Source organism: Rhipicephalus microplus, chromosome 3 (genome assembly GCF_043290135.1).
Source record: "Rhipicephalus microplus isolate Deutch F79 chromosome 3, USDA_Rmic, whole genome shotgun sequence".
Lineage (NCBI taxonomy): Eukaryota > Metazoa > Arthropoda > Arachnida > Ixodida > Ixodidae > Rhipicephalus > Rhipicephalus microplus.
The window spans coordinates 219,347,874-219,375,634 of NC_134702.1; the positions used below are offsets into that span (position 1 = coordinate 219,347,874).

General features: G+C 41.5%; 14 non-coding genes across 14 annotated transcripts; all 14 read left to right on the forward strand.

Annotated features, from left to right (window-relative positions):
* The first annotated feature begins 310 nt into the window (after positions 1–310).
* Positions 311–383, forward strand: TRNAT-CGU (transfer RNA threonine (anticodon CGU)). Its single transcript has one exon. It is a non-coding gene; the product is annotated as a tRNA-Thr (tRNA).
* Positions 384–766: 383 nt separating this feature from the next.
* Positions 767–839, forward strand: TRNAT-CGU (transfer RNA threonine (anticodon CGU)). The gene has a single exon. It is a non-coding gene; the product is annotated as a tRNA-Thr (tRNA).
* Positions 840–1,222: 383 nt separating this feature from the next.
* Positions 1,223–1,295, forward strand: TRNAT-CGU (transfer RNA threonine (anticodon CGU)). The gene has a single exon. It is a non-coding gene; the product is annotated as a tRNA-Thr (tRNA).
* Positions 1,296–1,678: 383 nt separating this feature from the next.
* Positions 1,679–1,751, forward strand: TRNAT-CGU (transfer RNA threonine (anticodon CGU)). Its single transcript has one exon. It is a non-coding gene; the product is annotated as a tRNA-Thr (tRNA).
* A 383-nt stretch (positions 1,752–2,134) lies between these two features.
* Positions 2,135–2,207, forward strand: TRNAT-CGU (transfer RNA threonine (anticodon CGU)). The gene has a single exon. It is a non-coding gene; the product is annotated as a tRNA-Thr (tRNA).
* Positions 2,208–2,586: 379 nt separating this feature from the next.
* On the forward strand, positions 2,587–2,659 carry TRNAT-CGU (transfer RNA threonine (anticodon CGU)). Its single transcript has one exon. It is a non-coding gene; the product is annotated as a tRNA-Thr (tRNA).
* Positions 2,660–3,042: 383 nt separating this feature from the next.
* On the forward strand, positions 3,043–3,115 carry TRNAT-CGU (transfer RNA threonine (anticodon CGU)). Its single transcript has one exon. It is a non-coding gene; the product is annotated as a tRNA-Thr (tRNA).
* A 383-nt stretch (positions 3,116–3,498) lies between these two features.
* Positions 3,499–3,571, forward strand: TRNAT-CGU (transfer RNA threonine (anticodon CGU)). The gene has a single exon. It is a non-coding gene; the product is annotated as a tRNA-Thr (tRNA).
* Positions 3,572–3,954: 383 nt separating this feature from the next.
* On the forward strand, positions 3,955–4,027 carry TRNAT-CGU (transfer RNA threonine (anticodon CGU)). Its single transcript has one exon. It is a non-coding gene; the product is annotated as a tRNA-Thr (tRNA).
* Positions 4,028–4,410: 383 nt separating this feature from the next.
* TRNAT-CGU (transfer RNA threonine (anticodon CGU)) lies at positions 4,411–4,483 on the forward strand. The gene has a single exon. It is a non-coding gene; the product is annotated as a tRNA-Thr (tRNA).
* A 383-nt stretch (positions 4,484–4,866) lies between these two features.
* Positions 4,867–4,939, forward strand: TRNAT-CGU (transfer RNA threonine (anticodon CGU)). Its single transcript has one exon. It is a non-coding gene; the product is annotated as a tRNA-Thr (tRNA).
* Positions 4,940–5,322: 383 nt separating this feature from the next.
* Positions 5,323–5,395, forward strand: TRNAT-CGU (transfer RNA threonine (anticodon CGU)). Its single transcript has one exon. It is a non-coding gene; the product is annotated as a tRNA-Thr (tRNA).
* A 383-nt stretch (positions 5,396–5,778) lies between these two features.
* On the forward strand, positions 5,779–5,851 carry TRNAT-CGU (transfer RNA threonine (anticodon CGU)). The gene has a single exon. It is a non-coding gene; the product is annotated as a tRNA-Thr (tRNA).
* A 383-nt stretch (positions 5,852–6,234) lies between these two features.
* Positions 6,235–6,307, forward strand: TRNAT-CGU (transfer RNA threonine (anticodon CGU)). Its single transcript has one exon. It is a non-coding gene; the product is annotated as a tRNA-Thr (tRNA).
* The last annotated feature ends 21,454 nt before the right edge of the window (positions 6,308–27,761 follow it).

Consider the following 27,761-nt stretch of genomic DNA (forward strand, 5'->3'; position numbering starts at 1 on the left):
CTTGGCATTACTGTCTGTTATATCTCATTATTATTGTGTTAGAAACACGGAAAAACGAGCCCTTAGGTATACACTTCTTTCCCTTATTTCATTGAACGAGGGTCTCGTACTGGCAGACTTGGTGTGTTTAGGTTGTATAAGAGGGACAATTAATCAGCTGCCCGCTCATAATAAGTTCACGTGCTACGTGACGCCAAACATGCGCATAAGAGTGTTTTCACACTCGTTGTTTGGCTTATAGATGGCGCTGACTGTCGCTCCTACTTCTAAATTCACAGATAAACCCAAAAAAGTGGATGGAGAGAGGGCCGCTGTAATAGCTCAGTGGTTAGAGCATCGAACGCGTAATTCGAAGGTCGTAGGTTCGATTCCTGCTTACAGTTGGTAATTTTTTCATCCACTTTTCTTTCTTCTTATTTAATTTCCATTAATGTTAATACCTTCCCCTGTACATTCCTTGGCATTACTGTCTGTTATATCTCATTATTATTGTGTTAGAAACACGGAAAAACGAGCCCTTAGGTATACACTTCTTTCCCTTATTTCATTGAACGAGGGTCTCGTACTGGCAGACTTGGTGTGTTTAGGTTGTATAAGAGGGACAATTAATCAGCTGCCCGCTCATAATAAGTTCACGTGCTACGTGACGCCAAACATGCGCATAAGAGTGTTTTCACACTCGTTGTTTGGCTTATAGATGGCGCTGACTGTCGCTCCTACTTCTAAATTCACAGATAAACCCAAAAAAGTGGATGGAGAGAGGGCCGCTGTAATAGCTCAGTGGTTAGAGCATCGAACGCGTAATTCGAAGGTCGTAGGTTCGATTCCTGCTTACAGTTGGTAATTTTTTCATCCACTTTTCTTTCTTCTTATTTAATTTCCATTAATGTTAATACCTTCCCCTGTACATTCCTTGGCATTACTGTCTGTTATATCTCATTATTATTGTGTTAGAAACACGGAAAAACGAGCCCTTAGGTATACACTTCTTTCCCTTATTTCATTGAACGAGGGTCTCGTACTGGCAGACTTGGTGTGTTTAGGTTGTATAAGAGGGACAATTAATCAGCTGCCCGCTCATAATAAGTTCACGTGCTACGTGACGCCAAACATGCGCATAAGAGTGTTTTCACACTCGTTGTTTGGCTTATAGATGGCGCTGACTGTCGCTCCTACTTCTAAATTCACAGATAAACCCAAAAAAGTGGATGGAGAGAGGGCCGCTGTAATAGCTCAGTGGTTAGAGCATCGAACGCGTAATTCGAAGGTCGTAGGTTCGATTCCTGCTTACAGTTGGTAATTTTTTCATCCACTTTTCTTTCTTCTTATTTAATTTCCATTAATGTTAATACCTTCCCCTGTACATTCCTTGGCATTACTGTCTGTTATATCTCATTATTATTGTGTTAGAAACACGGAAAAACGAGCCCTTAGGTATACACTTCTTTCCCTTATTTCATTGAACGAGGGTCTCGTACTGGCAGACTTGGTGTGTTTAGGTTGTATAAGAGGGACAATTAATCAGCTGCCCGCTCATAATAAGTTCACGTGCTACGTGACGCCAAACATGCGCATAAGAGTGTTTTCACACTCGTTGTTTGGCTTATAGATGGCGCTGACTGTCGCTCCTACTTCTAAATTCACAGATAAACCCAAAAAAGTGGATGGAGAGAGGGCCGCTGTAATAGCTCAGTGGTTAGAGCATCGAACGCGTAATTCGAAGGTCGTAGGTTCGATTCCTGCTTACAGTTGGTAATTTTTTCATCCACTTTTCTTTCTTCTTATTTAATTTCCATTAATGTTAATACCTTCCCCTGTACATTCCTTGGCATTACTGTCTGTTATATCTCATTAATATTGTGTTAGAAACACGGAAAAACGAGCCCTTAGGTATACACTTCTTTCCCTTATTTCATTGAACGAGGGTCTCGTACTGGCAGACTTGGTGTGTTTAGGTTGTATAAGAGGGACAATTAATCAGCTGCCCGCTCATAATAAGTTCACGTGCTACGTGACGCCAAACATGCGCATAAGAGTGTTTTCACACTCGTTGTTTGGCTTATAGATGGCGCTGACTGTCGCTCCTACTTCTAAATTCACAGATAAACCCAAAAAAGTGGATGGAGAGAGGGCCGCTGTAATAGCTCAGTGGTTAGAGCATCGAACGCGTAATTCGAAGGTCGTAGGTTCGATTCCTGCTTACAGTTGGTAATTTTTTCATCCACTTTTCTTCTTATTTAATTTCCATTAATGTTAATACCTTCCCCTGTACATTCCTTGGCATTACTGTCTGTTATATCTCATTATTATTGTGTTAGAAACACGGAAAAACGAGCCCTTAGGTATACACTTCTTTCCCTTATTTCATTGAACGAGGGTCTCGTACTGGCAGACTTGGTGTGTTTAGGTTGTATAAGAGGGACAATTAATCAGCTGCCCGCTCATAATAAGTTCACGTGCTACGTGACGCCAAACATGCGCATAAGAGTGTTTTCACACTCGTTGTTTGGCTTATAGATGGCGCTGACTGTCGCTCCTACTTCTAAATTCACAGATAAACCCAAAAAAGTGGATGGAGAGAGGGCCGCTGTAATAGCTCAGTGGTTAGAGCATCGAACGCGTAATTCGAAGGTCGTAGGTTCGATTCCTGCTTACAGTTGGTAATTTTTTCATCCACTTTTCTTTCTTCTTATTTAATTTCCATTAATGTTAATACCTTCCCCTGTACATTCCTTGGCATTACTGTCTGTTATATCTCATTATTATTGTGTTAGAAACACGGAAAAACGAGCCCTTAGGTATACACTTCTTTCCCTTATTTCATTGAACGAGGGTCTCGTACTGGCAGACTTGGTGTGTTTAGGTTGTATAAGAGGGACAATTAATCAGCTGCCCGCTCATAATAAGTTCACGTGCTACGTGACGCCAAACATGCGCATAAGAGTGTTTTCACACTCGTTGTTTGGCTTATAGATGGCGCTGACTGTCGCTCCTACTTCTAAATTCACAGATAAACCCAAAAAAGTGGATGGAGAGAGGGCCGCTGTAATAGCTCAGTGGTTAGAGCATCGAACGCGTAATTCGAAGGTCGTAGGTTCGATTCCTGCTTACAGTTGGTAATTTTTTCATCCACTTTTCTTTCTTCTTATTTAATTTCCATTAATGTTAATACCTTCCCCTGTACATTCCTTGGCATTACTGTCTGTTATATCTCATTATTATTGTGTTAGAAACACGGAAAAACGAGCCCTTAGGTATACACTTCTTTCCCTTATTTCATTGAACGAGGGTCTCGTACTGGCAGACTTGGTGTGTTTAGGTTGTATAAGAGGGACAATTAATCAGCTGCCCGCTCATAATAAGTTCACGTGCTACGTGACGCCAAACATGCGCATAAGAGTGTTTTCACACTCGTTGTTTGGCTTATAGATGGCGCTGACTGTCGCTCCTACTTCTAAATTCACAGATAAACCCAAAAAAGTGGATGGAGAGAGGGCCGCTGTAATAGCTCAGTGGTTAGAGCATCGAACGCGTAATTCGAAGGTCGTAGGTTCGATTCCTGCTTACAGTTGGTAATTTTTTCATCCACTTTTCTTTCTTCTTATTTAATTTCCATTAATGTTAATACCTTCCCCTGTACATTCCTTGGCATTACTGTCTGTTATATCTCATTAATATTGTGTTAGAAACACGGAAAAACGAGCCCTTAGGTATACACTTCTTTCCCTTATTTCATTGAACGAGGGTCTCGTACTGGCAGACTTGGTGTGTTTAGGTTGTATAAGAGGGACAATTAATCAGCTGCCCGCTCATGATAAGTTCACGTGCTACGTGACGCCAAACATGCGCATAAGAGTGTTTTCACACTCGTTGTTTGGCTTATAGATGGCGCTGACTGTCGCTCCTACTTCTAAATTCACAGATAAACCCAAAAAAGTGGATGGAGAGAGGGCCGCTGTAATAGCTCAGTGGTTAGAGCATCGAACGCGTAATTCGAAGGTCGTAGGTTCGATTCCTGCTTACAGTTGGTAATTTTTTCATCCACTTTTCTTTCTTCTTATTTAATTTCCATTAATGTTAATACCTTCCCCTGTACATTCCTTGGCATTACTGTCTGTTATATCTCATTATTATTGTGTTAGAAACACGGAAAAACGAGCCCTTAGGTATACACTTCTTTCCCTTATTTCATTGAACGAGGGTCTCGTACTGGCAGACTTGGTGTGTTTAGGTTGTATAAGAGGGACAATTAATCAGCTGCCCGCTCATAATAAGTTCACGTGCTACGTGACGCCAAACATGCGCATAAGAGTGTTTTCACACTCGTTGTTTGGCTTATAGATGGCGCTGACTGTCGCTCCTACTTCTAAATTCACAGATAAACCCAAAAAAGTGGATGGAGAGAGGGCCGCTGTAATAGCTCAGTGGTTAGAGCATCGAACGCGTAATTCGAAGGTCGTAGGTTCGATTCCTGCTTACAGTTGGTAATTTTTTCATCCACTTTTCTTTCTTCTTATTTAATTTCCATTAATGTTAATACCTTCCCCTGTACATTCCTTGGCATTACTGTCTGTTATATCTCATTATTATTGTGTTAGAAACACGGAAAAACGAGCCCTTAGGTATACACTTCTTTCCCTTATTTCATTGAACGAGGGTCTCGTACTGGCAGACTTGGTGTGTTTAGGTTGTATAAGAGGGACAATTAATCAGCTGCCCGCTCATAATAAGTTCACGTGCTACGTGACGCCAAACATGCGCATAAGAGTGTTTTCACACTCGTTGTTTGGCTTATAGATGGCGCTGACTGTCGCTCCTACTTCTAAATTCACAGATAAACCCAAAAAAGTGGATGGAGAGAGGGCCGCTGTAATAGCTCAGTGGTTAGAGCATCGAACGCGTAATTCGAAGGTCGTAGGTTCGATTCCTGCTTACAGTTGGTAATTTTTTCATCCACTTTTCTTTCTTCTTATTTAATTTCCATTAATGTTAATACCTTCCCCTGTACATTCCTTGGCATTACTGTCTGTTATATCTCATTATTATTGTGTTAGAAACACGGAAAAACGAGCCCTTAGGTATACACTTCTTTCCCTTATTTCATTGAACGAGGGTCTCGTACTGGCAGACTTGGTGTGTTTAGGTTGTATAAGAGGGACAATTAATCAGCTGCCCGCTCATAATAAGTTCACGTGCTACGTGACGCCAAACATGCGCATAAGAGTGTTTTCACACTCGTTGTTTGGCTTATAGATGGCGCTGACTGTCGCTCCTACTTCTAAATTCACAGATAAACCCAAAAAAGTGGATGGAGAGAGGGCCGCTGTAATAGCTCAGTGGTTAGAGCATCGAACGCGTAATTCGAAGGTCGTAGGTTCGATTCCTGCTTACAGTTGGTAATTTTTTCATCCACTTTTCTTTCTTCTTATTTAATTTCCATTAATGTTAATACCTTCCCCTGTACATTCCTTGGCATTACTGTCTGTTATATCTCATTATTATTGTGTTAGAAACACGGAAAAACGAGCCCTTAGGTATACACTTCTTTCCCTTATTTCATTGAACGAGGGTCTCGTACTGGCAGACTTGGTGTGTTTAGGTTGTATAAGAGGGACAATTAATCAGCTGCCCGCTCATAATAAGTTCACGTGCTACGTGACGCCAAACATGCGCATAAGAGTGTTTTCACACTCGTTGTTTGGCTTATAGATGGCGCTGACTGTCGCTCCTACTTCTAAATTCACAGATAAACCCAAAAAAGTGGATGGAGAGAGGGCCGCTGTAATAGCTCAGTGGTTAGAGCATCGAACGCGTAATTCGAAGGTCGTAGGTTCGATTCCTGCTTACAGTTGGTAATTTTTTCATCCACTTTTCTTTCTTCTTATTTAATTTCCATTAATGTTAATACCTTCCCCTGTACATTCCTTGGCATTACTGTCTGTTATATCTCATTATTATTGTGTTAGAAACACGGAAAAACGAGCCCTTAGGTATACACTTCTTTCCCTTATTTCATTGAACGAGGGTCTCGTACTGGCAGACTTGGTGTGTTTAGGTTGTATAAGAGGGACAATTAATCAGCTGCCCGCTCATAATAAGTTCACGTGCTACGTGACGCCAAACATGCGCATAAGAGTGTTTTCACACTCGTTGTTTGGCTTATAGATGGCGCTGACTGTCGCTCCTACTTCTAAATTCACAGATAAACCCAAAAAAGTGGATGGAGAGAGGGCCGCTGTAATAGCTCAGTGGTTAGAGCATCGAACGCGTAATTCGAAGGTCGTAGGTTCGATTCCTGCTTACAGTTGGTAATTTTTTCATCCACTTTTCTTTCTTCTTATTTAATTTCCATTAATGTTAATACCTTCCCCTGTACATTCCTTGGCATTACTGTCTGTTATATCTCATTATTATTGTGTTAGAAACACGGAAAAACGAGCCCTTAGGTATACACTTCTTTCCCTTATATATATATATATATATATATATACTGAAATACCACGGCTTCAGCTGACGCTTTATTCAAGCACCAGCAAGATGGTGCCGATGATGAAGAGGAACGGAACGAATCCTGATGATGGTTATTGACAGATGAGGAAGATGACCTCCAATGAATTCTTATACTAATTTCCCCCGTCGACGGAAGCGGCCAGCATGGCCGCGAATCACGCTGCGGAACACGTACAATAGGGCTTGAGACGCAAAACGTGCACAATTTATGTAGCATATATATAAATATATATATATATATTTATAATTATATATATATATTATTATATATATATATATATATATATATATATATATATATATATATATATATATATATATATATATATATATATGACGCTATGATGAATGGGCGACGTGGCCTGACTCATACGCCATGTTTATTTTACTGTCACTTCTTTTTCCTCTGCCTCTACCAACCATCACTTCATACGTCACACGATTCCCCCTACCCCCGAAAGATGGCCCTGGTTACAAACAATAACAAATTAAAGAAGTGAATGAACAAAACAATGGCCAAATTCACAGTTGCACGTTCAGACGGAGTTCCACAATCTCACTAAATCTTCAAGGCCGATTGAGCAGTCCAATGAATTTTATGACAACTCTGGTGGGCAACTCTGTTGCGTTCTGGCCAACAGAAGCACGCTTTCAACGTAAAAATTACTGATGACACAGCGATTCTTGTCATGAATGAACAAGGGTCGAAGTACTTGTAGCATTTCAGAGTCGGATGTCGTAGGCACGAAGTTCTCCGTCGTAGACGCTGCTTTCTGTGTCGTTGCTGAGAAAGAACGAGTGCTTCCAGCCTGCATGTGCGAGAACAGAAGCTGATGGTATGATGCATTTGTTCCTTCATTGTACACGTGGTAGCTGCACGTCTCTTTCGTAGCTTTCTGTGGTCTTCTCTCAGTTTGTTGAATCGTAGGCACGGCGTTGAGTACTGGTGCAGAAAACTTTGTCGACGTTGCTTTCTGTTAAGATGGTTTAGGGATTCACTATGCCTTTGCTTCTTTAATTGGTGTTGTCTCCGATTAAGCCGCAAGTATACTCGTGATGAGGTTTCGCTTGTTCGCTGATTGTGTTCGAGTAAGCGTCGTAGTGCCTGGGGTTCTTGGAGTTGCATTTGTTCAAATTGCTCGTTTTGTTGTGAAAGTTGGTCAGGTGGGTATCTTTCAGGAACATGAGTCTCCTTTTCTTTGCGCGATGTTGTGATCACTAGATAGTCGGCAGTCGATACTCTACTGCTGGGCTCGTTTTGCGATAAAAGCAGCGCGACAGACTGATGAGAAAGCTCCCAAAATGGTTGAGCGTCATCATTGATTGTAAATGCTTCTGTCAGTTGACAATGTTCTGGCATTGGCGGATTCAAAACTTCTGCAGTGCTTCGACTCGCATGTGTGTTATCACTTGACGATGAGGGCACAATAGACATGGCTTGAGGTGGTTCAGATGGCGTTATCACTTGACGATGAGGGCACAATAGACATGGCTTGAGGTGGTTCAGATGGTGTATGTTTTTGTATTTGCAGCAGGATTAGGCTGAGAATGTCTGTAGAAAGACTCTGGTCCGGAACGTTAGGATGTGGGCTGGTATTGTGAGGATTCACCAGCTCGTCCCGCGTAAAAGCCGTCGCACGTTCGGAACCATCTGGGTCTTGTGTGTCACACGAAGCATCAAGGGGTTCGAGTGGTTCAGTAAAATCTGAAGTGTTGTGGTGCAGTGAACCCGTTGAAAATGCCGATTTCATTGCTCTTGGGAAAGCCGGGTTAAGGTTCAGTCTTTTGGCGAAATGGTCTGGATTTCTTTCGGTATACGGAGGCTTTATCTTGTCTGTTGCGACGTTCAAGTTATCAGTCGGTGTTCGAATGCGTGACGTTTTTTCGGAGGAGTCATATGATGGTACAATGGTGGTATATTTTCTCTGAGGTCTCGTTTGGAAAATAGGCTTACTGCGGGAAGACTTCGCGTAACTGTGATGGTTGAGTTGAAAAGCCTTCATCTGATGAGGTATGGATACGTCTTCATCGTATTCCATGAAACGGCTGATCATTTCTTCTTTGATCATGTGATGTATGAAGGCAGCGATGATTAGGAGAAGTAGAGGAGGAAGAAGTCGGAAAGGAATAAACATGGTGTATGAGCCAGGCCACGTCTCCCAGTCTCCCAGTCATCATAGCGTCGCACAAGTCGACAGGATGAAGACCTGGCGGCTCCTTCATCAACCAGCCACCATCTTCGAACGTCTCAGCAAGACGCAGTGACCGAACGTGGACCACGAAAGTGCATGCCAGCACTACACCAAGCCCAGCATCATGACAGCACCATCAGACGACCTTGACATCCCCAAGTACACCGGATCAGCGGACGACGGAACCGTACAGGACTGGTTCAAACTTTTCGAGCTCCAAGCCGCCGCTGCATCCTGGTCGGAACGGGAGATGACCATAAACTTCTCTGACTACATTGAAGTTTCCCTGAGGCATTCAAGTTTTACCTCACCCACATCTTCGAGAACGATGAGTCTTGGCAAAAGATAAAAGAAGAAATGATCATCTGGTTTCAAGACTATAATCAAGATTCGGTTACAACCAGCCATATCGATGCATTCAAATTCAGTAATCTCATTCATACGCAGCCTTCACCTATTCGAGCACAGAGCAGAAGCTTACAATTCCCATCAGGCGAAGTCAGTCATCTGCTCATAGAAAGACATCCGAGCCGTTTTCTGCAAGGCCCAACCTTCCACCTGGTTTCGCATCTGCACAAATATCGCCAACGCTAACCTCTTCCCTGCAAAACACAAATCAAGACAATATTCAAGCACCCAAAGTACTTGACTCTTCATCTTGCTTACGTAAGCCATCACTTGGTTCTGTGCCAAGTAGCTCGTCTGGTGCTCGTCACTCTCATCGCACCCCTCAAGATATCGCCACATACGCAACAGACCACCTGAAATATCGGCCAAATAACTTTTCAAGCCACTGCCATTCTGAAAGCGGTTGTAATTCAGGAACGCTTGGCTCAATTCTCCCGCAAAGAAACAAACATACGAAATCGGAACCACGTCAAGCCATGTTTGCGGCGATGTCATCCTCAGGAACCGGAACAACCGAAAGTCGAAGCAGTACGGAGTCACTATTGTATGCAAGTCTCGCCGATAAAAACGAAAATGTATCTACTGCTTTCCTTTACACAAATAATGCTTGCATCCCACTCGTAAATAATGCTGGTACTACCGACAGCGTCTCCTTATTCAACGACGATGACCACCCGCAATTTTCTCAACACCATCACCAAATCAAGAAAACACGACGACGAATGAAAACTTCAAGGGAAGCACGCTCCGAACTAGAACCACTTAAAAAATTAAGAACTTTGATCCAAGGGCCATTTCAAGAAAAAAGACGTTTCCGGATGAAGGAACATCGTCACAGACGTTCTCTGCACCAGCGGTTGCACAGACGGCAACACCACGGAAAACGCCCCTTAATACGCGGAGCAACTTCTTGCACGCCACCAGCACACAGGCATTTAGCCGTCACCATCTCTCAAAAAGCACGCATACTAGATACAATGCATCTGTCGCAGCCCCGACTCAGAATCCAACGCATTAGACATCCAACCTTCCAACGCTACAAAGACTCCCAACCTTGTTTGTTTTTCGCTACTATCCAGGCTGTGTCATCATCATTTTCCACGTCGAATGCATGGTTATGCTCTCCAGAACGCAACAGCCAACCTCGCCCACCTAAGGTCCCCTAGATCTCACTGAATTGCCTTCCCTGGGAATGTTTTTGTGCAAGTGAATGGAACTGCCGTGTTACATGGAACTACTCTATTTTGTGATATTTTTTCCTATGATGAGACACCACTTGTTCATGCTTCATAGTTTGTAACTCGCGCATTCTTTTGGGGGGAGAGGGAATCATGTGACGTATGAAGGTAGCGATGGTTAGGAGAAGTAGAGGAGGAAGAAGCCAGAAAGGAATAAACATGGTGTATGAGCCAGGCCACGTCTCCCAGTCATCATACCGTCACACACACACACACACACACACACACACACGCACGCACACACACACACACACACACACACACACACATATATATATATATATATATATATATATATATATATATATATATATATATATATATATATATATATATATATATTAATTGTCCAGTTTGCATCGACCATCGCTTGTCAAGAAAATCATACCGTAGCCACGCAGTTCCCCGCTTACAGGACCGTGGCGACTCATGATAAGCTGGGTGCCTATTTACTTCGAAAGCGTACGCCACCCGCTCACCGTGTTAAGATGCTTGTTTGTTACTTTAGAGATGCCTTGGCAAGCAAGTGTGAGGTTTGACACGGATCGAGATAAAGTTATAGCTGGCAGGCCGGTTCTGCTGGGCCTAAAAGTGCCGAGTCCATTGCGCTTTTCAGTGTGAGTTTATATTAACCTTGAATTAGGTGGCTTCACTGATGGCAGAAGAGCTCGATTGCAGAGTGACATGTCAAAAGGTACACATTTAGGCAAGTTGTAATAGTTCTTTGTGGAAAATTTTGCAGTGCAAGATGAACGGAGGCGAAGGGCGAACATACAAGCAGTAGCCATGTTCGCAATTTCATATCCGAAAGACATTTAAATTAGTTAACATTAAGCTGCCTGAATATACGAAGTCTCAGTTATTTGGCATTCAACATAGACGTGAGAGCTAGCTTTTCTAAGCACCACATGTCGTGGGTCATCGCACCAGGCGTTCACACTTCGCGCTTGTGTTTGAGGATAAGTTTTAAAGGAGCACGGACACAAAATTTAGAAGGCGGAAAAAAAGCTGAAGAAAATTTATCTGTAGACATATTCGACATACGCGAAATTTCTAACAAAAATATAGCTCGCAAAATATTTAAAATTATCGTAAATGCCTGTCACGTGACTGAGCGACGTGCGGAGCCCCTCGCTTCAACGCCGTCGATAAACTGCAATCAGCCACACGTTTTCCTAATCACTTGTTAGTTAAGCCCGATGTACTAGGCCACAGCTCTCGTCAAGAATTACGCGGTTTTTTTGTGCACAAGTAGGCCAAGTGCCAATCAATAAACAGCTCAGCTTTTGTTGCTACTACGTTGCGTCAGACGACGATACCAATGCGGTGGCATTGTAAAGAAACCTCCACAGTGAGTTTGTGTTGGCTGGCTGTTTGCGCTTTCGCCACCTGCCATTTATTTCTGGCTACCTTCGCCTTTACATGTGCTGGCTTTAAGTGCGGCGCCTGTTCAAAGGCACGCCGAATTATCGCAGTTTCGAGTGGCCACGTGGCCAGCTTCGGTTACCAGCCACCGGAGCTGCTCCGCTTATCTTGGTGTTCTTTGAAACCAAAACTACGACAAGGTGCTCTAAAACGTCTCTAAATCACTAACCACCGTGCATTCGCAAAACGAGGTTTCCAGCTTTAATAAGTGGGTCATAAACTACATTATCGCGAAAAAATAACAACGTGAAATCTTTTTGTCAGTGCTCCTTTAAACGAGAAAAGCACATATCGCGTTGTTCTCGAACAGCACACACACACACACACACGCCTATTGACGTGCCACGAACGGTTCCTAGCAATATTCCTGCATGGAGGGAATTGAAGGCTTCAACACAATCATAGAACGCTGCGCTTGTCATCAGCGTTCACTTTGAAAAGCGGCTGCGTAAATTTCAACGCTGAAAATTTTGCGTTTGGCATCAGTTGTTATTCTGCACAGCAGCTTTGTGAATGTTGCGTGCCATATAATTTTTGCACTAAAAAGACTCACGAACAATTTATAGTTGTACCATTTCATGGCTCTAGAACAATAGGTTTTTTTTTTACCACATTGATCCTTAGCGTAATTTATACTGTAACAAGCTCTTAGCCGTATAAAACAAAACGCTACGTTATGGTATGCTACTAATGCACCATGTTAACGCAAAAAGTCACAGCTTTGCTACGAAGGCGAAGCAATGAACGCGATAGCAACTGATTGCAGGGTCACACGCTAAATAGAAAGCGCATCAAAACATGCCCCTCGTTTCTTGCGCACAAGTTACGCACAAAACGTACTCACAGGTACAGATGCACGCGAAAAAGCGTCCAAGTTGTTACTTCACTGTGTCTGAAACGAAAACGGAGACTGGAACAATTGCACTGACCCTTGTGCTCCCGGTAACACCAACAGAATCGTTCCAGGTAAAGCCCGAGCCCAGCGAAGGCGAACGATTCTCCCCTCCTCCCCATCACGAAATAAGAACGCGCGAGAGTGTGTGGTTCCCCTCCGTAAAGCGGGGCTAAGTACGTGTGGGATTTTAGAGCACGCGTCACCGCGCGATGTGGTGATGTGCAATGCTAAAAACACAAACACAGCTTGCTGGTAATACTAAAAACACAAATCCTCCGAGACGCCCGTCTGCAGTGCTAAGTGGTAGATATAGGCAGCTTGCCCCGTTTGAGCTTTAAGAAACGTGCTCCATGGTGGCTCATTGGAACTCACTATTTAGAGATCCAAGTTCAAGTTTGCGCAAAGAAGTCTTTTTTTCTTTCTTATATATATATATATATATATATACGACGAAGGATGGCGACGACGACGTCCACGCCGATACCGGTGGCAGAATCCCGCCGGGAGTGCCCATATAGATGCTATCGCAATGAAACATGGATGCAATAAAACGGCAGATACGAAGAACGACAAACCATGCAAGACTTAGTTTCTGGTTATTAAAGCACCCTTTTTTTATTATGATGAGCCAATACGAATTAGCCTGAATGGCTGTTTTATGACTAGTGCACCAATCACAATTGCTGTCCGAGAAAGTATGAGACATTCTAAAAGTCAGAACAAAGTCATGATGTTTCTCAATTGCAGAATGAGAACAAATGCTATAAGAGGGCGCAGAAACAAACTGCGAGTAAGCCACATCAATAAGGAAGGAAGGACGGGGACGTCAACCAGTTAATAAGGAGCGGTGTGTTACCACGAGGCATGATAGGATACAATGTGCTAAAAACCAGTCTTTGTAGCATGCGGGGTACGAAGGTATCCTGAAAACACAAAGATTCTCTGGTACAATTACGCAGTGGCTGCTTCCACAAACGCGGAGCGCCTGTGTTTTAAGACAATGAAGTAGTGCGGCAAAATTCGAGTGCTAGCTTTCATGAGAGGATAGGACCAGGATGCCAGAGACGTTGTACCAAATGGTCTGTTCTATCTCAGAGCACGTACTATAACACCGGTATACCTTATCACTGACAACGCTCTATTCGTCGCTAACGTACGTGAAAGCCAGCAGCACCCGAATAAATTGCAGCTAGTTGACGGAGCAGCTATATTTTACCTATGTTAGAGCACCAGTTATCGAACCATATTTGCAGTGGTATACTCAGACAAACAGGCGATAGTCTCGATGCGCAATTGGTGTCAACGAGCACAATAATTCTGCTAGCAGTGGCTGTGAACATATACACTTATGATGGCGGCCTGAAAGGAGGACGCACCTTCTGGGCAAGCCAAAGACGCCGGGAGAACACTATCTCAATTCTTCTTCCACGAAGACGCTTCGACTACTCGAGCGCACGAGCTTCGTCGCTTGCTCTTCTGTTAATGGTGCCTACCCACTATCGCGTATTGGCCATTAACCTAGCTGTTAATGCGAATGTGAAAGCTAAAAAAAAAGAAAGCGAAACTAAGGTAAACAAACTGAAGTAAGAAAAAATCGAAGTATGGTTATTGAGATAAACAATTCAAAATTAAAGCTGCTCCCACGCCTTGAAATACTAAAAGGAAATTTGATGGTGAGGGCCACAGGAAGGAAATAAGCCAAAGGAAAAAATATATGCCGCTCTCTTTTTTTTTTGCAACAACAGACAAGATGCAACAACAAGGCCGAAAACAAGTTTCACTGATGTTAAACATTAGAAAACAGAGCATCTTGCAAACCAGAACTACCAGGTCATGATAATATAATAATGATTTAGGTTCCCCTCTCAATGATGTCGTTCACCCACAAAACGGCATCAACTTAGAACTGGGAGGCAGGATCTGAAGGGAGATGTCTAAAAGTTTCAAATTGAAAATAAGTCTAAAAATCAAATTAGACAACCTGGCGAATGCTGATTCAGTACTTTCTTCGTCTTCCTTAACTGCCTCGTTACAGATATTTGTTTTTTTCGTTTTTCCTCATTTCTGTATGAAAATTTGCATTGCTCTCCTTTCTCCAGTATCTACCCCCAACTACCACGATCCTCCTCATCATCACCTTTTTTTCTCACCACTTGTTTTGCTTGCTGTACATATTTATTCTACGTTTTCTCTTTCACCTCCCCAGCTATCTATTCACCGTAACATCAGTCCTCCTCAAGTACACTTCCCTTTCTCATCTTCTTACTAAACTATACTATGCGAAGCTCTCTCAAGGTTTGCCCTCTACCCCTTTTTTTCCTAAATTGTGGAGTACACATAAGTTCTGTTTATTCTCATTTCTGATTCTCAGCCCTTGCTCCGCAACTATGCAATGTTAGGAACTGCTATGCTATTCACAATTCTGGTATGTTAGAAACTGCTTTGCGCATAATCACTCATTGTGGTGTATATCCGATGAATTTTTCGTCAACGACAAAGGTGTTACTGCCCGTTAAAAAACTTGGTGGTTACTGAATAATTACAGAGTTGATAAACCTATAAACAATTTAAGATAAAATAATTATAAGAAATAACAAGGTATAGATGATTTGGTAGACTGCCCACGACTGCGTTTTGATGAATGAATGGACGAACTTTATTTGGTCCTTCGGGACGCCCTCTCGGACGTTGCGGGCCTCTCCCATGTCCGAACAAAAATACGAAGTCTTTCTGCTGCGTCGCAGGCCCGTTGAGCTGCCCATAACTTTTGTTCGAGTCCGGTGCTTGTAAAAGCACTCCCCCATTCGGACGGCATGATGATTTGCTCACAGCATAACGCGAGGAAGTGGTACATGTTCCAAGTAAGCTATATCATCGCAAAGAGAACATGCATTATTTGGCTGTATTTTGGGATAAATCTTGTTCAATAGCACAAGGTTAGGATACTCTCCGACCTGAGGAAGTCCGAGTGTCAGGGACTGAGGTTGGCTAGGTTTTCTGAGTGGTGTAGGATATTGTCTCCGTGCCAGGTAAAACTATTTTGTTCTTTCGTTACACGAGATTGTAGGCACACGGTCCTCCAAAACATGAGTGCCGCGCCTCCCGATAGCTACGTTGTTTACTATAGTCCTCACGCAGCTATGTAGGCTGACTAATTGGGATTGGCTGGGGCTCCCTCAATGCTTCCCTTGTGAGCTGGGAAGCAAACAAGTGTATGTGGCTCGAACTCTCTGTCACGAAGAATCTGCAAAGCTGGTTTCGATTATGTGGCCTTGGCAAAGCTCTTACCACCGAATTCGAGTCGCTGTAAATTGCAGACGTCATCGTATCTAGCAAAGCCAATGCGATCGTCGCTTACTCTATTATTTATGCTACCTTCGTTCAGACCGTTCTCAATTTTTGACACTGCCCTCATTATTGATGCTCACTATCGCATACGCCTTCCCCTTGAGTCACCAGGCCACATAATTATATGCGCATCCTATTTTGGTCACTTATGAATTGGCACAAGGTCATCCAACTGCTGTGCTGCTGTAGACTGGTGAAGAGCCAAAAAAGTACATTTTTGATTGTTTTTCAAATTTTCTAACATCGTAACAAAATTTAAAAGTAACTTTTTTCTTTATTTATGAGTCGGCAATCGTTAAGCTGTAGATGCTTTTGTGCTCAATAAAGTAATGACATACGTGGGTGGCACCAGGGTGAACCAACATAAAAATATTTAGTGTTGGTATACGGCATTCAAATCTTGAAGCACATACCTGTGAATAACAGTTGAGATGGGAGACTGATTCTTTCACGTGCGATTTGTAGAGATTGAAGTGCAGCCCAGATGACAATAATCTATTCCTCAAAGCACAACCTTTCTGTGCGAGATGGGTCAAGAACTAAGAGTCATTATTAGCAAATCACAAGAAAATAAAACCCACTTTCAAGGCCAACCTCTCCTCCTTCTGATGATGATGATAATGATGATGATGATGATGCCTCCACTCTGGCTCTTGCCCACTCAGAGGGATTGGCCAAGAATTGAGGATATGAAAGTTAAAGCATTTCGAATGATACCTAATCCTAATAGGAGGAGGATTAAGCAAACGTACTTAAATACAGAAAGAGTGCAATATTTTTTTTCCATTTCCACCAGACAGAATAATATATATCTCGAATTAAAATTGCAGTAATTTCAGACACGTTTAAAATTGATATTTTGAATTACCTTAATAATATTATAATGACAATTATGCAAATTGGAATTTAGAGGCGCATTTGTTTTGTTTCACGAAGATAGCAGGAAACGGCATTAAAAGCATTGCTGTGGCTGTAGCCCAGAACCGAAGCACCAAAGGAGAGTACATTCTCAATGGTGAAGGGCAGCCCAATGTTAGCAAATGGGATGGCAAGGAGACGTTTTCTTAATAGACTGTAATGGCGACATGACAAAAAGTAATGGTCTATTGATTCCAGATCTGTACAAAAGCTGCATATGGGAGATATTCCTAGACCAGCCCAGTGTGAATATAGATATAAAGGAGGCACATGACATCGCAGTCTTGTTAGCATGACTTCCACTTGTCTAGTATGACACCAGCCGGATTTCCATCGATATTTCAAATGTCTAAATTCAGTGCATGGGGTTACTGATTCTATGGCATCAGCCCTGAATGCAAATTTTCGATATCTTATAGCCGTTATACTGGGCAGCACCGGAAGCACATAAAGCATTGGGCCATTTAGGGACATTCGAGCTAATGAGTCCGCCATTTTCTTTTCTCTAACCCACAATGTCCAGGTAACCATAATAGTTTTAAGAGCTTAAGCTGTGGAGGAATCAGCGTAAGGAATGTCTTTAAGGCATCTGATTGAGATGAAGTTGTCAGTGACGTACATACGGACAGGGAGTCTGTAACTATTGTTGCAGTGTTGGCATCCAAAGTTAGTTTTTGTAGTGCTAGAACGATTGCCAAAAGTCTTCAAAAATTGGTGTAAAGCCTCGTAGTTTTACTGAAAACGACCAGTCAAGTGAAGTAGAGTAAATACCTACTCCTGCCTTCTCATCTATTACTGAATCATCAGTGGCTATTACATATTTTGTTTCCACGTGTGCAAGCCAATCTTGAAAGCGGCTATTTAGGACCCGGTGTGATTGATATTTAGGCTTATAGGAAAAATTGTCATATTTTATGATGAGATTTTGATTTGGCTTGTTTGCTGCTGGTATATCTCGAATTTTTACGTTACTTCTGTCTAGTTGCTTCTAGACAAAATTAATTTGTGGTGTATGAAAACGTAACCAATGAGCAAGAAAGAAAGAGTCTGGGTCGTTAATGAATACACAATCTGATTGTCTTACCGATTAGCTATAAAATTTTAGATAAGCCTAAACCATCAGGATACAGAAGCGACAAGGCAAGGTTGGTGAGCCCGCCTCCTAGTACAAAACATTGTTCGCAACAAACTTAGGGAGCCCTAGGCATAGTCGCCGGGCCTCATGCTCCAAAACAATCAAAGGTGTAAGCTTATAAGCTGGGCCACCTGAAAGTACTTCTTCTTCTTCTTCTTCTTCTTCTTCTTCTTCTTCTTCTTCTTCTTCTTCTTCTTCTTCTTCTTCTTCTTCTTCTTCTTCTTCTTCTTCTTCTTCTTCTTCTTCTTCTAGTCTAGTGGCTAAGGTACTCGGCAGCTGACCCGCAGGGCGCGGGTTCGAATCCCGGCTGCGGCGGCTGCATTTCTGATGGAGGCGGGAATGTTGTAGGCCCGTGTGCTCAGATTTGGGTGCACGTTAAAGAACCCCAGGTGGTCTAAATTTCCGGAGCCCTCCACTACGGCGTCTCTCATAATCATATAGTGCTTTTGGGACGTTAAACCCCACATATCAATCAAAAGGTGAAATGTTCTTGTAATCCTTCACATCTCGGCTTTGTAGTCAAGTACCGGTAAGATGCAGCTGCTGTATACATTCCTCTTGTTATACGACTTCGCCTTCAAGTGTTCGGTACTTAACTAGGTGCTCTACCAAATGTGGTACAATTTCTCCACCTTGCTTGTGAATGATAAATGAATAATTGACACAACTTAGTTTATGATCGAAAACTACAATTTAACAAAAGTGGAATTCATGGGAAGAGAAAAGGTTGAGATTAAAAATTCGTAAAGGGGCGTGTTGAATCCGACGTTTCTATACAAGTGGACTCAACTTCTTCAAGGCTGCCACTGCGGCCTTGCACAAGACAAGTGCGCTGGTCAAAACATCGGCTCCAGCACACGCGTTTACAGATTATCAAACTCTACGTTTAGTACTCCGAGGAAGGTGACCTAAGTAGGCAGTTGGACACGTTTATAATGCAAGTAGCCATAACAATTAAGCTGCTTATATTGAGACCAATGTCATGTAACAATAACCAATCGCTGAACAGGACAAGTGAAGTCAATGATTGGATAAGTAGACATCGTGAAAGTTGTGCCGCGTATAAAAGTCCACTTATAGCAGCGGATCTAACGACATTAGTTGCGCAACTGCTGTTGTCGAAGTTTATGGGAGATAAAAAAAGGTTTTAAATAGATCTGATTGTAAACAAAAGCTAGTTATAGGATAACGAATCGCTGTTCTCAGCCACAATAACCCATTGAGAAAAGTATCGACAAGTTGATCTCTGTTTGAATGAGCCTAGATGTTGGGGCTTCTCAAAGAAACTTATGACACAAACGCACACGTCTACCGCCATATGTCCTAACCAATAAAATAAAGCATGAACTAATATGGCGAAAACTAAAATAAAGCGGCTCAGAAGGCAGCAAAAAGCTGCTATGCCGCAGTTCAATGAACTAAAAGAAGAGTTGCTGGAAGAGCCACAATACTTTGACTGATTTTATTAGGACTCGCCCTCCAAAGCTATGGCGTCACATAACTGAACCTGATGAGCAGATATAGAAACTGAAGGTGCATGATCGAGTCATCCAGGAACCAATGGATATCGCAGAGTTTTTAATCGATATTTTCAGACAGTATTTCCTGGGTTAGATGAATACGATTGTCAGGGTGCCAATACAGAACTGGAAAAAGACTACTAAGAACTCAAAATGGTGGCACCGCCATGCTTCTGAACTTAATATAAAAAGCCTACTGGCTCAGACGGTATTCCTAACACATTTTTTAGACACTATGCTGAACAAATTTCTGAATTTCTAACTTGTTCAACCTATCGATAACCACGAGTGTCATCCCAAGCGACTGGCGCATAGCACGTGTTACACCCATCCACAAGAAAGGTGGCCGGCTTTCAGTAAATAATTACCGCCCTATCTCAGTCATAAGCACGTGTTGCAAACTATTAGGGCACGCTGTTGCATGTTCCAATCAAGAATTTTTAACCGAAAGAGGTCTATTCTTACCACACCAACACTGCTTCGGAAAGTCAATGTCTACAGTTACTCAGTTTGTTTCAACTGCGCACGAGATCTTGGTTGGACCTAATTTCTCTGGGCAGGTTGACATTCTATGTTTAGATTTTTCGAAGGCCTTCGATTAAGTGCCACATGTTAAGCTATTGTATAAGTTAGAACATCTTGGCCTGCCACCCTACAGTGTTCAATGAATTTGTGCATATTTTTCTAATAAAAAAGAAATTGTAGAATTATAACATCCTCATCCCATGTGCTTCCTGTTACCTCGGGAGTGCCTGAAGGTAGTGTTTTAGGCCCATTAGTATTTTTTTAATCATTTCATTGATCTGTTTGAAGTGGTTCTTAGTATTGTATTGATAAAGTTGTTTTCTGATGATTGTGTTGTTGAAAGGAAATCTCAACTGCAAATGACCACACCTTGTTACAAAACAGTGTATCTGCGATTGAAAATTCGTGTTAGCGTCGGGAAACGGTGTTAAACTAAAAAGAGTGCTACTCTATGTAACTAAAAAAAACTCGTCAGTACTTTCATGTAATAAATTTATAACAGTCGGGTTGCAGAAGTTCATGAGTTTAAATACTTAGGCATTACCCTAACAAATAAGTTCACACGGTGAGAACATAGATCTGATATTTCAGCAGCCTGCTCCCGGAATCTTTGGCTTCTTAAAAATAAAACTTAGCAAAGTGCCCAGTAGCATAAAACTTCTAGCGTGCAGTTACTGCATGAGGTCTAAATTGTAATACGCATCAATAGTGTGGGATGGCCATTATTAAAAAGATATTTTGCAACTAGAAAATGTTCGGCGTAAAGCAACGAGATTTATATTTCGAAAATTACAAACGTCTAAATTTCTTATCGCAGTTGATAAAGCTCAATAACATATCAACGTCGGAAGCCCAAAGAAACGTCAACCACCTTTCTATCCTTCACAACTGCTCAGTAGGTAAAATCAATTTATCTTTTCCAGCATCTGTTAAGGGTCTTAGTACAAGAACAACAAGACACGATCCCAAAAAAATTGTTAGCACTAATCTTCGCTTGCACAAAAGCATTTCAGTACAGTTCTCTCGTACGGTCACGGATCGGAATTCATTGCCAAATAGTGTACTCAGCTCCGATGACTTTGTTAGCAGAATACAACGCCATGTTTGATTTAAGAAACGGAAACAACTTTTTGTCGCTTCCGTTCCTGCTTGCTCTTGTGACATGTTTTGATTGCCCTATCTTTTGATGATTGTCGTAGAAGTTTCATTGCTCGTTTGGTTCTTGTGTTCGCCCGTTGCGTTATTTGTATATTTAATGTTGCATTGTACGTGAAGCCCATCCTGTCTGAGCCAAATTGTTTGCTTGTAGTATTTTAAATAAATAAATAAATAAATAAATAAAGTAATATTATTTATTAACGAATAATAATGATATATATATATATATATATTATTTGCAGATTCCATGTACAGTGGAAAAGAATCGGTGATATGCGAAGCACGAATGAGACAGGTTAATATGTCACTTTAAAATCCGCACAACATTCGAGGAGGACGTAAATTATGCAATTCATGACATTAAAGTCATGATTTGCTAGTTTGCACGTGTCATTTACCTTCGTCTATTCACGTCACATGGTACCAAATTTGGTTTATGCGGAGTTAGTGAAACGGCCGCGAGCACGCTGTGAGCGTAGCATGTAGCCATATTTTACATGACGCACATGTTGTGATTATGATGCTTGGACGTGTCAATTACCTCCGTCGTCTATTTACATCACGTGATACCCTATTTGGCATATGTAGACCTAGTGAAACTGCTCTGTGCGTACTATGAGCATAGCATGTAGTCATGTTTTACATGACACGCCTATCATGATTATCATGTCTGGACGTGTAACTTGTAGCAACATTTGTGCATGTGGAGCTAGCGTAAAGGCCACAAGCACGCTATGAGAATGGCATGTAGTCATGTTTTATATGACATGCTTACATGGTTATTATGTTTCAACGTGTCATATACCTTTCTTATCTATGCACATCACGTAATACCGTATTTGCTATATATACGCTAGCGAAAAGGCCGCGAGCTACAATGAGCGTAGCATGTAGTCATGTTTTACACGGCATGCTTGTCATGATTATCATGTTTGAACGTGTTGTTTGCCTTCATCGTCCGTTCGCGTCACGTAATACTAAATTTGGTATGTGTGAAGCTAGCGAACTGACCGCGAGCACACTATGAGTGTGGCGCGTAGCCATGACTTACATGACATGCATGTCATAATTTCCACGTTAGGGTCTGTCACTTAAGTTCGCCATGCAGTTATGTCATAGTATAGAAGTTTCGCAATATGTCTTGTTAACGAAACCACCACAAGAGCAGCAATACCGTGAATAAGGACATGCATGACCTACATGTGATGTTTCCCATATTATGACTAGTCACTTATGCTTGCCGTATAGTCATGTTTTGACGTAGCAAATTTGGTTTACACACCATTATCGAAACGTCGAAATGGCCACGAGATGTGAAAGTCGTAGGCTGTAAGATAGATAGATAGATAGATAGATAGATAGATAGATAGATAGATAGATAGATAGATAGATAGATAGATAGATAGATAGATAGATAGATAGATAGATAGATAGATAGATAGATTGATTGATTGATTGATTGATTGATACGCTCAAAGTCACCGGAGTTTGTTATGATATGCTGTGCATTTTATAATAGCAATCTTTATTGCGATTCTCAGTACAACACTCGTAAAAGGCCAATCGAAGACAGACGGTGACTTGGATGACTAGGCCTGGCATATTGACTAGGCTTGGCATATCGGCAAACGAGAGAATACATATGTATTGGAGAGCTTGTAACTTAAAATTGTCAGGTAAAGAAGACACGTAGCTTTGTTACACAACACTTGCACGCAGTGGAAAACAGAAAAATCAAACTAGCGGAAGCATTACTACCTATGCAGCAAACTGTTAGGACGAGTAGTCAGCAATCTTTCAAAAGAAAATATCAACATTAGGGATGCTAGGAAAAATAGTCGCAAGACAAATGGTGCACCAATAAAATGCTTTTAGGACAATTCGCAGAACGTGTTTCGCCATTATAGCAAGAACATTGTCGGAGCGGTCATTATAAACAGAAGCAACATAGTCCTTTCTAATAGCTCTGTCTTATCATGTTTTGACGATGGTACAGAAAATCCGGAACTCTTGCTTAGTATACGAGGGGTAATGCATTCTTTTTTGAACTCAGAGTTACAGAAATGTCGTAATAACACAGTTTGAATAAATAGTGCTTTCAAAGATGGCAGGCAAAAGAAACAAAACTGTTTGTTAAAGTACAATTGTCAACTGTGGATTTTAACATGTTTTTGAAAGTATTGTTTAATTGACACTGCCATCTCGAACAACAAGACTCAAATAATGTGATGCCATAAAGCAGAATACTATACTCAAGATCAAGCATAAGGGTCACTTTAACATTAATAGACGCAACTGATCTAGAATTAAAAAGTGACCATGAGAGTTTGCCTAGTCTGCCGCAAATGAAAACCAAACGATGATTCCAAGACATGTCACTATCAAAGAACACACTGCAATATTTTATAGAAATATTATAATCAATGGGAGAACGCATACAGGAAGTGCACTCACGGGCATGAAAAAAATGTCACCATTGCTCTCAACGAATTCTTAATGAAAACTAGTTTCGTTTTATGGGCGAAACTCCGTAGGCTGTAGGTATGTATATTTTAGCTACCTCTGGTTTGCTCAATATATCGCGTTTTGTGTATACGTCCTTGGGAATGACATAAATAAATGGCATTAGTGGTTTTCACAGCATATCCATGGAGTAAATCATGACGAGTCGGGCGAAGCGTTGGTCAATCCATGTGCATGTACTACCGTCCACATGCCCATATGTTGGCCCGTCCATCAATTCGTCCGTCCGAGCTTTCATGCGTTCATTCATCTGTCTGTCCGTTCATGCTTCCGTCGGTCCTTCCGTGTGTCCATCCATCCTTGCTTCCGTCCGTGAGTCCGTCCATCTGTCCGTCCATGCACCTGTCAGTCCATGCGCCTGTCCTTTTTTTTCTGTGCATCCATGCGTCTGTCCACCCTTCCATCCGTCCGCTCGTCTTTGTTTCCGTCCATCCGTGCGTCTGCTCGTGCGTCCGTCTGTCTATTCGTCCATTCGTGCTTGCTTCTGTCTGTCCGTTCCTTCTTATTTTCATACATCCGTGCACCCGTGCTTCTGTACGTCTATGCTTCTGTCCATCTGTCCTAGCATTCGTCCATCTGTATGTTTGTCCAAGCGTCTGTCCGTGCGTCTGTCCGTCTGTGCATCCGTTCGTATATCTGTCCATTCGTCGGTTCGTTTTTGTTTCCCTCCGTCCATGCGTCCGGCAACCCCTCTGTGCTTCCACCCATCTGTCCGTCCATGCCTCCATCTGTCCGTCCATCCGGACGCATGGACGGATGGACACGCAAACGAATGAACGCTTTGCTCCACTCATCATCATTCACTTTTTCGATATGCTCTCTTTTCTTCTGATTATTCACCAAGCAATTATTACCTAACCATGACACATCATCATAAACACCGTCTTGTAGTAGTGACAAAGCTTTATGGCAATAGTGTTTGGGTAAACGAACAGTGTCGTCTTCATACTGAAATACAAAACGTTTTCAATCAATAGAAGTAAAATTATTTATGAATAAATTGAATGGTAAAGGAGATAAAATCAATCCCTGTGGTGCCCCAGCTTTCAAGTAGAGCCTATTGCTGAAAGGCAACTATTCATCTAATCAAAGTATCTGGAAGCGATCAGAAATATAATTCTAAGAAATTCATAGAACGGACGCTCGAAGCCAAAAAAGGTTATTATTTTTTTTCAAGCACGTTAGAATGGTTCACGGTGTCGAATGCTTTAGAGGCATCACGAAATGAAGCATGGGCAAACATGTTCCAAAGCATCATGCAGTTCATCGAAATATTCTTTAATTACCTGGCCCCGCGACAAAAAAGCTAGCTATTTGAAATAAAAAAAGTTTCTAGAAATGCAGTCATGCATTGTAATAACGATTTCTGAATTATAAGGAATTATATAGGCAAAACTGATATAGGTTGGTAACTGTCAACACTATCATTGGTTCACCATTAAAAAGTGGCTTTACAATGATTGTGTTTAAGTCTCTTTTTAAGTGTGATGAGAGAAAGCTGTACCCAAAGATTCATTTAGCATAAAGAGCAAAATCAATAGTGCGTCCAGAGTGTGCTGCAGCAAAATGAAAGAGCTTCATCAATACCACCTGGTTCGGCCGTTTGAAATCAGATACCAGAAAATAATATTAACCAATCAACCAATAAATAATTCATTATTTGTGCCCATGAAAAATCGTTGGACACGTATTTGAGTGATTGAGCTGCCAGATGATAAGCCTGCATGTCTTTGTATTCTTTTTTTTTCTCAGCTGTGATTAAGCCTTTGAATGCTTAGCCAGGCATTGCTGTAAAACCACGCAGTGTCTGCCGATTTGATAAAATGTTGCACGTGTATTAATTGATTGCGCTGCCCCCTCACATAGCTGTATAATATTTGACTTGTATTTGGTCGTATCTTTCCTGTAAGAGCGTTCAAGAGAGGGTTGACAGTATTATGAAATAAATAAATAAGGTAGAAATTCAAAGCAGAAGCACGAAAAAATAAAGTATTGAATATAGACAATACAACACATTCTACAGAAAAAAAAATAAATGGAGAGAGTAAAAACACAGAGACAAAAAAAAACATCAGTGTGAAATGAAAAGAGTCAGACATGAGGAAAATAATTCAATGAGAGGCAAAGATCAAGAGAAACATATGTTATGCCAAGAGCTTCCTGAAAAACAGAAATAAAATCTCTATCTTGGAAGAAACTTAGTTAGGCCATTGCATAACTGAGATTAAAACACTCATAGAAGACTGTGCGAAACATAAAGATAATATAAGTTTACATTATTTAGACTCCGTGTTCTCTGAGCAGTACATTGTTGAAAGAAATTGGCAGGTACATGAAACGGTTGATTCTCTCTGGTTAACTTGCTCGGAATCCGAAAATGTACGTAACCAAGAGGCAAAGGGCAGAATATCATACTGTGAACTAGTTTGTAGAGAAATAAAAGGTGAGCACGATTTCGTCGGTAGTCATGGCAGTGATAGTATTCTGGCTGTGTTAGAACGAGAAATAAGAGGTCAGCTTATTTCGTCGGCAGTGATGGCAGTGATAACATTACAGCTGTGTTAAAACGAGATACAAAGTTACTTCTAGCGAAAAAGTGCTGTGAATGTTTAAGACATTTTTATGAATTCACCTGAAGGCGCCGCTGCCAAAATTAACGATGCAATTTTATATTACAAATGCATACTCAAGCTGAAGAAGACATACTGCTGTGTACAATTTCTGGAAGGCTGATGGAGAATTGAATTCTTGAGAGATTCTGCAGACGCAGACGAGAAAAAGAAGGCCTTACGTGGCAGTACCCTTAGTGTGAGCGGAAATTTTTTGCATGCTGTCGAAAACAGCATAAAGAATAATGAACTCATACACCTTACATAACAACACGGCATCGACCGAGTATGGAAATGAATGTTCTCTTAAATATATTCATAAATTCGTTCTTTGAGGTATTCATGGAAATGTTTTTGTTGTTAAACTATTCGGAGTCAGAATACAAATGTGACTGATGCAAGCAACATTCGTTAAGTGAATGAATTTTCTTACATATTTTGATGTAATCGGTATACTAAAGAAAAGAAGAATAAGAATTTGTAAAGAAACCTCGTTAACAAAAATGTTTAGTGAGAAAAGGCTCAATACCGACTCTTGAATGACTCCTCTAGCAACTTTGCACAAGTAAGACGTTTGGCATTTTACGGCAACATATCATGTTCAATAAAGGAGATAGTTCAGCAAGAGATTCACAACAGAAGCGTCAACATCAATGTTTGCAAGTTTAACGAAGCACAGTGAGCGGCTGACAACGTTAAAGGCCTTGCTCAGGTCCCAGCAAACTACGTCAAGAAGTGCTCTCTGAGAAATAGGTGGGATCAATTGCGTCATAGAACTAGCCAGATTTGTGGATGTTGAGTGGTTAGGGGGAAACCCGTGTTGATTAAAAATCAATAACTTTTTACGATAACATTCTATATGCTGTCAATAGCCAGCTTAATGGTCTTCAATGTGGCACACAGTAGAGTAAATATTAATAAACACCAGTTTCGCAACCCAACTGAAATACTGAAAAAACATGCGCGGTTTTCCAAATGCTGGTAAATGTCAAAACATTCAGACAGTAATTAGATACTGCAGTGAGTACTTGGACAAATATACTAACATAATGCCTTTAGTATGGCATATACGGGTGCCTTCTGGGCCACATGATAAGGATGGCTTTAAGCGCCTAATACATGAACAAATGAGCTTTTCATCCAGCGACAGACCATTAGACGTGCTAACTACCGTGCCTTGTTTTGTTGCCCTATCTGAGTCCTAGAATCTGACGCCTTATAAGCGGATGAAGAATTGAAGACAAAACAGACAGCAACGGCATTCCCTTCGACACCATCCGAGTGCAGTATCCTGAATGATTTCATTCTTTTACTTGAGCTTTTGCGTACATACTTCTAAAACTCAGCTGGCTTATCA